The following is an 11,740-nucleotide window of genomic DNA, read 5'->3' as shown; positions in this document are numbered from 1 at the left end:
AACCGGAGCGCCCGGGGGAGCTTCCGGCCGCGGTGACGTCCCGTCCCGTCCCGCCCCCCTCTCCTCCCGCGCATGGTACGGCCCGCCGGGCTCCCCTCAGTAGGGCACGCGGGGAGGCGGGAGTGGAGGTGGCCGCGTGGCCTAATGGATAAGGCGTCTGACTTCGGATCAGAAGATTGCAGGTTCGAGTCCTGCCGCGGTCGCGCTGAGGAGCGCCGTGTTGGCGCTCGTTGTTTTGCTCCTCCCGTTTGTGCCGGTCCGGTACCGAGCTCACCGCGCTCACCGCGCTCACCGCGCTCACCGCGCTCCTTTTGCCCGCGAGTTTCACCGCCCCGAGGAAGGAGGCGCGGCGCGGGAAGCTCAAGGTGGCAGGGCCAGCACGCACGGCGCTTGTGACCCTCAAATCCCCGAACCCCGAGCTTGGGGATGGAGCACTGCGTGGAGAGCCGAACATGAGCGCAGGGTGTGGGATAACGGGCTGTAGGGCGCTGGCAAGAGGGTGTAGAGTGCAAAGAATGGGATGCAGAGTGCAAGGAATGGGATGTAGAGTGCAAGGAATGGGATGTAGAGTGTAAGGAATGGATGTAGAGTGCAAAGAATGGAATGCAGGGTGCAAAGAATGGATGCAGAGTGAAAAGAATGGGGTGCAGAGTGCAAGGAATGGATGTAGAGTGCAAAGAATGGGATGTAGGGTGCAGGGAAAAGGCCACAGGTGCAAGGAGTAGGATGTAGGGTGCTGGGAATGGGTGTTGGGTGGAAGGAAAAGGATGCAGGTTGCAGGCAGGGAAAAGGCCCTAGATGCAGGGGTGGAAGGTTGGGAATATAGGGTGCAAGGAGTGGGATGTAGGGTGCAGGACGAAATGTAGGGTGCGAAGAATGGGCTGTGAGGCGCAGAGTATGGATGTGGGGTGCAGGGAAGGGCATGTAGGGTGCAGGGAAAAGGCCACAGGTGCAGGGAATGGGATGTAGGGCACAGGGCAGGGGATGCAGTGTGCTAGGAATTAGGGTGCTAGGATGTAAAGTGCAAGGTATTAGGAATGGGATGCAGGGTGCAGGGGAAAGGTCGCAGGTGCAGCAAATGCGATGCCAGCTGCAGGACAGGCGGATGCAGGGCGCTGGGGATTCAGGGTGCAAGGAATGGGATGGAGACCGACAACGAAGGGAAATGGGAGGTGCGGAGGTGCGGACAGGTGGGTGCAGGCTCCGTGGAGCCGCAGGAGCTGTTGTGGCCGGGACGGTAGCTCCTGACACAGCCCAGCCCGGCGCTGATATTGCCGTGCCGAGCCGGGCCGGGCCGTGCCGAGCCGAGCCGCCAGGTGGCGCTGCGGCCCCGCCGCGCCGGGCCGGGCCGGGCCGAGCCGAGCCGGGCCGGGTCGGGCCCCCCGGGGCCGTCGGGGCGCGGACACCGCTCGGGTCCCGTCCCGCTCCCGCTTCACCTGCGGCACCGGGCAGGGCCAGCGGGCACCGGGACTCCCTTCGCCCCTCCCGGCCCCTGCGGAACTCCCCACCCCGGCTCGCCTGCTCTCCTGTTCCCCCGCTCCTCAGCCTGCCCTGGGGGCTGCAGGGCCGGCGGGATGCGGGTGAGGACCCGCTGCTGCCCTCCGCTCTCCGAACAGGCAGAGCCGGCGTGGGAGCGCTGGGGGGTGTGAGGAAGCGCGCAGCAGGCGCAGGGCGATGCAGGGTTCCGCGGCTCGGAACGCGTTTCGCAGCCCCGCGGGGCCCCTCAAAGTCCCTGCTGCCCCCCAGCTCGAGATTCGATGTGCGGGCTGTGCTTCACCCAGTTTCACCCAGCAGCGGGAGGCACCCGCTTTGCAGGAGCCTGCCAGGAGCCGCAGGGTTGCCTGTCCTCGGCCACCTCCGGACCGGGGGCTTAAGGTTTCAGGGTGTTTCTGCGGGAGCTCGGCGGGCGCGGGGTGTGGAGCCGGCGGGGAGAGATGCTCCAAGACCGCGGGTGCTCTTGACGGGATGGACGAGCCATGAGCTGCCCTGGAGTGAAGGGAAGAACGGTTTAGGGACCTCCGGCTCCCGGAAAGGACCTGGGTGCACTTGTTCTCCCCTCCGATGCATTGTGTTAACGCAAATTTCTCTAATTTGGCGTCTTTTATCTCCTTATTTTCATCGTGTTCGCAAAAAATTAAATTCTAAAAAATCCATGCCCACCCCATCAAAAAAATGTCTCCTCTCTCCAAAGCGTAAATAACAAAAATAAATTCTCCTTTAAATGTTTCTCGCGGCAGCGCTCTGGGAGGGACGATGACAACGAGCTCCGCTGCCTTGTGTGTAGGCAGGACCGGGCCAGGGCTGCCTGTGCCTCACCTGAGTGCCGGCAGGAAGGTTCGACAAGGCAGGGAACAACTAAAAAAAAAAGAAAAAAAAAACAAAAAAAAAAACCAAAAAACACCACTATGAACAGCCCGAAATAACCTCAAAAATCCGCCGCTTCAGCAGAGCTGGCTGCAATGCATAAGTCGGAATGGGGTGTGTATCGTATTTTTTTTTCTTTTTTTTTTTTTTTTCATTCCCGAGGTTTTTTGGTTTTATGTCTGTCTGTCATGCAGAGAAGCATCCCCATCCAGGTGCGCCCCGTCGGGGTCCGGTACCGGCGGTGGGAGCTGCGACTTCTCGCCAGCTTCTTGGAGACCCCACTCCCCGCCGGGAGCTCAGTGCTGTCTGTCGGATAATGGGGCGGTGGGACTTTGTTTAACCCCGTTGCCCCTGGGGCCAGGGGTCAAGGGCTTCCTCTTCCCCCGGGACACGGCGGAGACGCCGTTGGTCACAACAGGAGGACCGCGGCGAAGAGGGGGAAGTGGTGGCCGCAGTGTCCCCCTGTCCCCGCCGCGGCCCTCCCCGTGCCATCGGCGTGGAATCCCCTAAAGCTCCTTCTCTCCCCGGCACCGAGAGGCTGAGAAGGGCTCCTGATGGGTGTTTTGAGGGAGCAGGTGGAGGCCAAACATCACCACGGGGCAGCGGGTGATGATGCAGAGAGGCAGCCCCTGCTTTCCAGCATCCCCCGGTTCTGCTTTCCCCTCGCAGCTGGAGCAGGAGGTTTTTAACGGGGTGCCGGTTTTAGCGGTGTTTCACCCCCTCCCTCCACAGGTAGAGATGTCGCAGCTGCCCCCCCGGAGCCAAGAAACGGGAGAAACGGGCAATTTTTATAGGTGACGTACGGGCTTACGTGGAAATCCGTGCCCAGCACTGCTCTTTCAGCTTCTTTTTCTCCTGAAATAACCCTTCCGAGAAGCTCGTACCCCCCTATTCCAGCTCGCAACCCCTTTTTTCAGGCTGGGGAGGAGTCGGGAAAGAGGGAAGGAAAAGAGACAAGAAAAGCACCCCAACATCCCGCTCTTCCCCTGCTCGGGAAGCGAGCCCCGGAGCTCCCAAAGTGAGCGCTGAAGAGGGCGACAGGAGACAGGCGGGAGCCGGCTCCGAGCTGGAGGGGTCGGGGGTGGGATGAGAGCAGAGGAGGACCCTCCTTTTCGGGATGAAGGGAGAACCAGCGAAGGAGGGAAGCTGGCGGCACCGCGGGCATCCGAGGTAAGTCCCTCTCGTGCCCGCAGCGGCGGTACCTGAGCCAGGGCGCTGCTGCGGGGGATGCTTTGAGGGTTCAAAGGAGCCCGATCCCGGGGCCGCCCGTTCCCGGGGTGCCCCAGCACGGCCACCGGGCTCTGCGGGGCCGGGGCTGCTTTGGCGGCTGCGGCTCCTGTGCAATCGGTGCCGGTTGTCCCGGCCCGGGCGCTGCCGGCAGCCCCTGCCCCGCTCCGTGCCCGCTCCCTCGGGGTTGGGTCGGGGTCCCCCCGGGCCGAGCAGCCCACGGATCCCGCTCCCAGCCCCCGGGGCTCCTCCCGTGCGTGTCTCAATTCGCTCAGGCTTGACTTGGCAATAAGCTCTCTCAATAGGGTGACAATAGAGCCCCGGTGGGACCCGAACAAAGAATTTGAAAGTAGTTAAATTGCAGGACACGTCCATCGCCTGGGTGCTTGAATTTAAAAAAAAAAAAAAAAAAAAAGAAAAAGAAAAAAAAAAAAAAGAAAAAAAGAAAGAAAAAGAAAAAAGAAAAAAAAAGAAAGAAAAAATCAGAGAAAAGAAAAACGAGAGAGACTTTTCTTTGGGCTGGTGAGAAAATGCTCAGGGTAAAAGTTGGTTTGGCGTCTTCATTTCAGCGACAATGGAGCAGAGCTAATTCAATAGGAAACGCGGGGATTTTTTAATGAAAAGACCGCCGGGGTTACACCGAAGTTAAGCTCTTGTGAATTAATTATTAGGGCAAATAAACTGGGAGGGGGGGAGCACTCGGGAGGGAGTGTTGCAATTTCTTAATATTCTCCTTTTCGTGTTTAACGACAATGCCATTAGGTTTTCGACTCTGGGTGAGCAAAAGGATTTCTTACACTCCCCGGGAAGAGGAGAAGACATGCTTTTTTTTTTTTTTTTTTTTTTTTTTTTTTAAATGGTGTTAATTGCTTTTAAAATAAAATACTACAGAATTTGGCAACGAGCTCCGATTTCTGCTGGCGGTGGCATTTGGGGTTGTATTTCCTTTCGTGGCAACTCGCAGATGCAAAAAAGGAAAATAACGGGGAAATTTAAAAACACGAATGTAAAGGCGAGGCGGCGTGTTCGGCTATTGCAGATCTCTCGGGCTCGATCGGTTTATTTTTTCCTACATAGAAAACCTGTCTGGGGATCCCTGTGTATTCATCGGGGCGGCGAGAGACTCCCCAGAGCCGCTCCGGGGCATCGGTGGAGTGAATCGGAGATAAAAATTAGGAGCCAGGTTAAACGCAGGAAGGAAGAGGAGAGGTCGGAAGCGAAGTAAAGGTGTGCCAGGAGGGATTGGGGTGTGGGGGGCTGTGGGATTTTGGGGAGGGCTTTCTGAGCCTTACAGCAGAGGCTGCAGGCGGTGCAGCGTGTGTTGATGCTGTGAAGACGAGAGGGAAGATACAGAGGGGAGAGGAGAGGAGAGGGGCGCGCCGGCGGTACCTGCGCGCCCGCGCCCCGCTTCCAGCTCGCTGTGCCCCCCGAGCCCTGCGCTGCGGCTCTCGGGCCGAGCCGGGCTCCGCGCTCGGCCTGTCCGTCGGGGAAGGCACGGCACGGCACGGCCCGGCTACAGGAGGGACCTCTTTTCCAGGGCTGGGGACTCGGCCCGGGGGCAGCGTGTGCCCCGCAGGCGTGCCGTGCCGTGCCGTGCCGTGCCGTGCCGGGCCGGGCCGGGCCAGGCAGGGCCGTGCCGTGCCGTGCCGAGCCGTGTCGGGCCGGACCGGGCAGTCGCGGGTCCTTTCAGCATTTGGACAGCGGTGCGGGCCGGGAAGGCGGCCGGGGGGCGGTGGGAGCTGCCCGGGCCAGGGAAGGGTTAGGGGCGGCCTCAGCCCTTTCCCTGTCCGCCGTCAAGGGGTCCGTGCCTCAAGGGATGGGGGGCACCGCCAAGAGGGGACTCGGGTGGCGGGGTGTGGGGGGAGCTGGCCCCGCTCTCCCCACCGAGAAGCGCTTCTCGAGGCCGGGGGAAGAGTGGGGTGCCCGGTGGGGCGGCCAGGTGAGCGACGGCGGCCCCGGGGGAGCCGGAGGCAGAGGGGCTCTCCGGGGGGAAAGGGGGGTACACGGCCCCCCTCCCCCGCGCAGCCCCATCCTCGGGGGGTAATTAAGGGGTGAGGCGGAGGGGCTGCGCTTTCTGCTCGGCGGAGCCTGCCAGCCACCAGCCCCCGCCGCCACCGCCGCCTTCCTCCCGTCCTCCTCCTCTCCCCCTCCCTCCCACCGCCTCCTCCCCTCCCCCTCTCCCTCCTCCTCCTCCTCTCCGCCATGGTTGGAGTGAATAGGCGGCTGCCGGGCTGACGTCAGTGCGGGCAGAGCCTGCCGGCGGCGGCAGCTCCCGGCCAGCGACCAGAGCCGGCACCGGCAGCAGCCGGGAAGACGCGCGGAGCCGGGGCAGAGCCGCCTCCGCCGCCCCCGCCGGCCCGCGCCCGGGGCTGGGGGCTGCGGGAGCCGCCGCTCGGCCGGGGGCAGCCCAGCCCGCCCCTCCGCCCGCCCCGGGGAGGGGAATGGCCCCGCCGCCCGCTTCTCCCGGGACCTCCGTCCTGCCCTCCGCACGGCAGCAGAGTGAGTGTCGCGGCCGGGCATCGCCGCCTCGGCGGGGCGGCCCCAGGGAGGCGGAGGGTGCGGGGGACAGTCTCCTCCGGGGGGACACACCGGCTGCCGGAGGGGGAGGAGGGAGGCAGGGAGACAGGACGGGGGATACGAAGTTGGGCCGGTCCCCGCCGGGAAGTTGGGCTCCTCCAGGTGCCGGCACCACGCGGGACCGGGACAGCCCCGCGCCGCTGCCTGGCCCCGCTCACCCTTCGCGGGGCACGAGTGGAAACACCGCGAACCTTTTGCTGCCGGGGACGCGTTCGCTCCGGCAGCTTCTCCCTGGATGCCCGGGACGTTGCAGCTCGGGAGAGGGGCCCGGGACGGGCTGAGCCCCGACGGGACGGCGGGCAGCTGGGGCCGAGCGCTGCCGGGGGGCTGCCGAGTTTCCCCCAAACCTCCGCTCTCGCCGGTCGGAGAAGCGGCACGGGCCAAAACGCCCGGATGAGGCCGAGCCTCCCGGGACAGCCGGGCTTTAGGCCGCGGGAGAAATCTCGGGCTCCCGAGGAAGTTCATCCTCCCGGTGCAGCGGGTGCTGCTACTGGACCTGTTTTTAGGGATGAAGGGGAGGATATCAGGGCGTCCCGCTCCCCTGCTCGGATTTACCCCTGAGGACCAGCAACGGGGCCACCGCTGCTTGTGCCCTGATCTGCCACCGGCTTCTGGTGCCAGTGGATTATTTTCATTTTTCATTTGCTGAATGCATTTCCTTCGCTTTAAAAAAAAAAAAAAAAAAAAAAAAAAAAGAAAAGAAAAGAAAAGAAAAAAAAAAAGAAAAAAAAAAAGGAAATTTTTTAAAATTTTATCCTTGTTTATAATAATTTTATTTTTCTTACTGCTTTTACCCTAATTTTTAACAATTTCTATTTTCACCCCCATTCATTCTTCCTTTTTGCTCCCTGCCTTCCCGCGACTTCTTATTTCCTCGGGGATCGTTGTTTGGCTTTTGTGTTTTGTTTTGTTTGTTTTTTTTTTTTTTTTCCCCTGTATCACCCTGGAAGTGAAACGCATTTTAGGCCTCAGCCTTAAGGAAACCCGAATCATAGCAGTGCAGGTGGCCTGAGACTCTGCACCTGGCCGGATCCCTTCGACGTGCCTCCACCCCCGGCCCCGGCCGGGCAGCACCTCGCCCCGCCAAGCGAGGAAGGTCCGGGGCGGTCCCCACCTGGGTCCCGGCCCCGACGGCCGGAGAGAAAAGAGGAGCCGGGGGTGAGACGCAGCCGCTTTCCCTTTTCGGCGCCGGGGCTTGCTCAGAGGCTGCTTTTAATTACTAAACAAAGCAACGCGTTTCCTTCACGCCCGGCGGGAGCTGCCGCTTCTTTGCCAAGCCTAGATGGTGAGGGGAAAACAACACCCCCCCCTCCCAAAAAAAAAAAAAAAAAAGATAAAAAAAAAAGAAAAGAAAAACCATCCCAAAAAAACAATTAGGAGAAGATGCAGCTCGAGGCTGCGAGGCGTGGGGGGTTACTCCAGGTTGGCTAAAAATAACTTCTCCTAATTAAAGAAAAGTGACGTCAGACGTGCAGGACGTAGAAGAGGGGAAGGCAGCGGACTCGTTCCTGGGCGATCACGTTAAATAATTCAGGGGCGGCCTGGTGACCGGGCTCTTCCGAGGTGCGGCCAGCGGGGCCGCCCGCCTTGCCTGGCGCCGGGATCACCCGAGGAGGGAGCGGGCAGCGCGGCCGCCCTGCCCGCGGGCGGGCGGAGGTCCGCAGGGCCGGGGCCGGTGCAGCACCATGGCCAGGGCCACGCCGGCACCGCCGTCCCTCCCCGTCCCGTCGGGCCGCCCGCCGCCGTGGGTGCTTTTCTCCCGTGCAGATGGAGGAGAGTCCCGCGGCCCCCGTGGGCGGCCCAGGGCAGGAGGACGAGAGCTGGCTCCGGGTGATGCCATCGGAGCTCCGGAGCCAGGGCAGCCCCGCCGATGCCTCCCCAGGCTTCTCGATGGTGCTTTGCGCTGTGCCAAGGAGCCATTTTGTACGCATCTTGCTAAAATTGCGCCAAAAAGAAAGCCCAAACAAGCCCTACCCGCCACAAAAGAAAAAAATAAAAACCAAACCCAAAATAACCAGAATTCAAAAAAAAAAATCCCACAATACCCAAGCCTAACAACAAACAAAAATACCCCGAGCCCATGGTATTCTCTCCCACGTACTGGGTCTCTGCCTATACGGAGAGAGAGGGTCAAGGCGAGAGCTCCGAGCAGAGCAAAATATTGCCGAAAAGGAGCAGGGAAGAAAATTAATATAATATATGTTTCTGCCAAGAAAATCACCTCCTTTGACCGGCAGAGAGAGGGGATCTCGTCTCCAGCCCCGAGAAGCCCGGCGAGGTGCAGTGGTTCACCCGCAGCATCCTCGCCTGAGCGGCACGGCGGCCCGGGGGCTCGGCACGGCGGGCGGGAGATCTCGCACGGCGGCAGCCGGGCAGAGCTGCGGCTTAGCAGGGCTGGCTCTGCCCGTCTGGGCCCCCTCGCCGCTGCCGCAGGGACAACGGGGCTGGAACGGGGCCGCATCGCCGCCGAAACGGCCCCGGGAGTGGGGAAAGCTGTCGGCGGCGCCCCAAGCTTCTCCCCGCCACCGGGGCCCCGCGGTGAGTAACGGGGCCTCCCCCGTGGGGGTAAAGCGAGGCCGGTCCCCGGGCAAGGCGAGCCCTCCGTGCCCGCTCGGTGCCACCGTCCCCGCACCCCCGGGCTGCGCTCCGAGGCAGCGGGGCGGGCGGGCGACTTCCCCCGCCCCAGCCGCCAGCATTCTAGCAGCGACCACCCTAACAGCGAAACCGATAAATTAGGAGAAAATCCAAGGCCGTAAAATTAAGGAGATCCCATTCATGGCAATATTTTCCTCCCTGTCTCCAGTATAGATTAAAATAAACGCCGGCCAAGTCCCCTCCCGGGCGGCTCCGGGCCGCGGGGGTGCCACCGAAGGGCTGGAGACAGAGAAATTATTTCTCTCCACCTTCTCCAGCCCCGTCGGGGTGGCCAGAGCACACCGGGGCCCGTTTCTCGTTAGGCAGGAGGCGGGATGGAACGGGCAGTTCCCGGGAGCCAAGCAGCGGTGGCCGGGCTCGCCTGGGCGCCGGGAGCAGCGCCGGCTCGCAAAGGGCTGGCAGCCCTCGTCCTTTAGCTTTTATCCTGATTGAGCTCGTAGATTTTATTTATTTAATTTTAATTTTTTTTAAGGGGATGGCGGGGAGGGGGAGGGCGAAGAGAGGGAGAAATAAATAATCCGAGCGACGCTCGCCGGGAGCCGGAGGCGGCGGGACCGGCAGGCAGCGCTCTGCCGCGGCTGCTCCCGCCGAGATCGCTTCGTTTTGTAGCAGGTCACATTTAACCCGCGTCTGGGATTTAAAGAAAGGCGATGTTCAGAAGCGGCGAGGGATTACAATTCTAATTTTTTTTTTAATTTTTGAATTTATTTTTTAGTGAGGATAGGTCAGTTAAGCACCTCAGATAATCATATTTAGCTCCTGGCATTTTAGTCTGATTATTGATGCTGTTATTATTTGTATGTGCCGGATTCGCCGCTACACGCACATCGCGTTAAGAATCTGTGCAGGAAATAGCAGAACCTGGAGGGGAAATAATTAAAAGTGTGGGGAAATGGGGAGCAGAGTGGATGTGTGGGGGATCGCGGGTGCGTCCCCGGGGCACGACTCGGGACGGGCGGGCCCCCGTCTGGCTGCGGAGAAAGGGTCTTTCGGGCTGCCCCCAGGTGCGGAGGCCGGACGGGAAGAGATTGCTGGGGGAGGAGAAGGTGTGAGAGAGGCACGCTGCGTGGGGGGTGCACGGCGAGGAGAGGGAAAAATGGGAGAAGGAGTCGGGAATACGAAAAGAAAATGGATGGAAAGGGAAAAGGTGGGGAGAAAGGAAAGGCCAGTGAAAGGGAGAGAGTGAAGGGGAGAGGGGATGGGGAGAGGGAAAAGGAAGAGAGGGGAAAGGAAAAGGGGCGAGAAGGAGAGAGGGGAGTGCCGAGGACGGGGAAAGGGAGGTTAGCTGCAGGTGCAGGGCTGCGCAGGGGTGCTGCTCGCCTCTCCCGCAGCCCAGCGGAGGTGCCGCGGGGGCACGTCGGGGCGGGAGGAAGCGGGCAGGGGGTAGGGGAGGTGAGCGACCCGCGGCGCAGGCCGGGCAGGGCGGGAGGAGGCGGCCGGTGGCGGGGTGTGGCGGAGGGCCCGGTGCCGCCCGGTGCCGATCCCGGCCCGGCCCGGCCCGGCCCGTCCCGCTGCAAAGCCCATCCCGGGCTGGAAAGCGCGGGAAAGGGGGCGCTGATTTAAATGAGGGCGCGGGGATTGGCTGGGCGCGGCGTGACGTCACTTCCCAAAGGGGGCGATTACCATGCGAGGGGAGTAGAAGTTGGGCAGCGGGGCGGGAGCGCGAGTGCCGCTCGCCGGGCCGGGCCGGCGGGCTGGGCGCCGAGCACCGGCCCCGCTGCCAGCCCAGCCCAGCCCAGCCCAGCCCCGCGCTGCCCGGCCCGGCCCGGCCCGGCTCGGCTCGGCTCAGCCCGGCTCAGCCCGACCTGTCTCGGTACGGCGCGGTTCGGCTCCGAGCCCCCGCGGCAGCCCGCCGTGCGCCCGTGGCTCTGCCCCGGCTCATCTTCACCGCTTCATATTTATCTTTTTTTTCTCTCTCTCTCTTTTCTTTTTTTTTTTTTTTTCCTTTTTTTCTTTTTTTCTTTTCTTTTTTTTTTTCTTTTTTTTCTTTTTTTTTTTTTTTTTTTTTTATGTGTGTGTGGTTCCCGGTGGCAGCTCCTGGCCGCCCTGCCCCGGCCGTGCCCGCACCTTGGAGCGGACGGACGGACGGACGGATGGCCGGCATCCCCGACGGAGGGATGTTTCTGTCTTTGGTTATCTAGCTGTATGAGTGTTGTGGAGCCATCATAAAGCTAGATAACCGAAAGTAGAAATGACTTCCAGACCTGCTCGCCCAGGGGAAGCGGCCGCACCAGGACCGGCAGTGCAGAGACGGCCCGACTCGCCGCCCTGGGGGCTCCAGGTAAGGGCTGCGGGTCCGCGACCTCCCCGTCGGGCCGCTCCGGGCAGCCCGGGGCTCCGCGGCAGCAGGCGGGAGGGACGGGGACAGGGAGGCGAGCCCTGCGCCAATTCTTCCTTTGCCAAATAAATCCGAGGTTTAACTATCGGTTAAACGCACGCCGAAATTCACTCCTAGGCTAGGGGGTGTAGCGGCTCTGGGAGGATGGAGAGAGCGAGCACCCTCCCCAAATAAACCTTCCCCCGCGTCCCAGCCTACGGGTCACACCACGAAAACTCCCCAGCTTTTCCATATCTTTCCTTCTCTCTCTCTCTCTCTCTTCTGCTCTATTTTTTCGGCTTTGGATTTGATCCTGGCCTCCCTTTGGAAGGTCAAGTTGGTGAGAATGTGATCACTTTTCTTGCGTAGTGGCTGTTGCTTTTGTTCGTAGCTGCGGGGGGATGCCTAGGGAAGGGGTCCCGCTGCTGGGTGCACCCCTCCAGCATGCAGCCGCCCGGCCCTGAGGCTTCTTTGGGAGCCGAGCTCTTGGCAAGGCACAAAGCCTCCCTCACCTCCGCTGCAAGCCCCAGAAGTTGAAACATAATATGTATTACAATGTCTGGCAAATAAAAAAAAAAAAAAAAAAAAAAAAAAAGGTGG

At 61.3% G+C, this 11,740-nt stretch overlaps 2 long non-coding RNA genes and 1 other non-coding gene across 4 annotated transcripts in view; all 3 read left to right on the top strand.

Moving 5' to 3' along the window:
* The first annotated feature begins 130 nt into the window (after nucleotides 1–130).
* Nucleotides 131–203, top strand: TRNAR-UCG (transfer RNA arginine (anticodon UCG)). Its single transcript has one exon. It is a non-coding gene; the product is annotated as a tRNA-Arg (tRNA).
* A 2,969-nt stretch (nucleotides 204–3,172) lies between these two features.
* On the top strand, nucleotides 3,173–4,492 carry LOC144246953 (uncharacterized). The gene is made up of 2 exons (XR_013340678.1): nucleotides 3,173–3,534; nucleotides 4,354–4,492. It is a non-coding gene; the product is annotated as an uncharacterized LOC144246953 (long non-coding RNA).
* Nucleotides 4,493–5,978: 1,486 nt separating this feature from the next.
* The window catches only part of LOC110474298 (uncharacterized), a 40,266-nt gene continuing 34,504 nt past the window's right edge, over nucleotides 5,979–11,740 (top strand). The window contains exons 1-2 of one of the 2 annotated variants that reach the window (XR_004148744.2): nucleotides 5,979–6,090; nucleotides 10,858–11,104. This is a non-coding gene — a long non-coding RNA (uncharacterized LOC110474298). Of the gene's footprint in view, nucleotides 6,091–10,549; nucleotides 10,637–10,857; nucleotides 11,105–11,740 lie in introns of those variants that run through there. The other variant, XR_002466056.2, reaches the window with a different exon arrangement.

This window comes from Lonchura striata, chromosome 11 (assembly GCF_046129695.1).
Source record: "Lonchura striata isolate bLonStr1 chromosome 11, bLonStr1.mat, whole genome shotgun sequence".
Lineage (NCBI taxonomy): Eukaryota > Metazoa > Chordata > Aves > Passeriformes > Estrildidae > Lonchura > Lonchura striata.
This window is presented reverse-complemented; position numbering and strand designations above follow the sequence as displayed.